Source organism: Grampus griseus (assembly GCF_964374135.1).
Source record: "Grampus griseus genome assembly, chromosome: 6".
Lineage (NCBI taxonomy): Eukaryota > Metazoa > Chordata > Mammalia > Artiodactyla > Delphinidae > Grampus > Grampus griseus.
In genome coordinates, this window is record NC_139000.1 from 96,237,141 (window position 1) to 96,238,204 (window position 1,064).

A 1,064-nucleotide genomic window follows, 5' to 3' on the forward strand; every position below is an offset into this window, starting at 1 on the left:
GCCCATTGCATTAAATTTAAATTTAAATGCTCCCTAGGTATATAGACAGTAAAAGTAAGCAAAAAAACTTACAACACATTCATTTTTTTAATATATCAAAAATGTTTCCAAGGCAACATTATTAAAATGATTATACCACAGTTCCTAATATAACACCAAGCTCTAATAGGAAAGTACAGAGAGGGCAGAAATGTTTCATCCACTCAGTGGTTTAGGTGCTTTTCTTTTTCTCATGCAGTAAATTCACGGCAGCTTTCTTGGCTTCTTTAGAGATGGCATCTGCCGTCTCTTTGGCTTTGTCCTTCAAGTCATTCACTGCCTTGTCTACCTGGGACTTGTGCTTCAGGAAGAAAAGACAGATGATGCGCTTATAGAGCAAGTCCACTATATTGGCAGGGCTGGGAGCCATGCACCACAACAGGAAGCTGCACTTCAACAAGTAGTAGAAGGGGAACCATAACAGGAAGAGGTCAGAGAAGAATTCGGCAATGCTGAACACACCAAACACTGCCCAGTAGGTCAGCCACTGGGTATCATCTTCTATGTTGGGGCTCTCTATGGCTTTAATTGAGACATAGGCTGGGTAACCAAATCTTATCAGGTTGCAGAGGAGAGAGGCTCCATAACCAAACACTAGGTACAAAGCCACCAGCCCAATGACACTGAGTGCCATGTAGCTCCAGTTCATGCTGGTGTTGGCCTCGAGCTTGGCCAAGAGGTCAGTCACTGCCATTCTTCTGATGAAGGAATTGGTAGAACCCCTACCTCATGGCTGCAGACATGGCTGTCACACTGCCACTGGGGGCTGCTCCTAGTGCCAGGTGGAGGGTGGGGCGGGAGGCAGACAATTCAATGAGTCCCTCCACAACCTCCCCACAGCCCCCTCCTTGCCCTGCCTACCCACGCTGCCCCCTTTCCCTCCTGCACCCTGTGCTCTGCGGCCAGTGCCACGCTCAGGGCAGCAGCCCCAGGAGCAGCTGCTCCTGGCCAGGCAGCTGCTCCCCTCCCCAACCCTACCCCTACCCACACCCCACTACCCTCCAGCCTATGGGATGCAGCAAAAG

At 49.6% G+C, this 1,064-nt stretch overlaps 1 pseudogene across 1 annotated transcript; it reads right to left on the minus strand.

Annotated features, from left to right (window-relative positions):
- Positions 1–203: 203 nt before the first annotated feature.
- LOC309823809 (receptor expression-enhancing protein 5-like) lies at positions 204–782 on the minus strand (annotated as a pseudogene). Its single transcript has one exon. The product of its transcript is annotated as a receptor expression-enhancing protein 5-like (transcript).
- Positions 783–1,064: the final 282 nt, after the last annotated feature.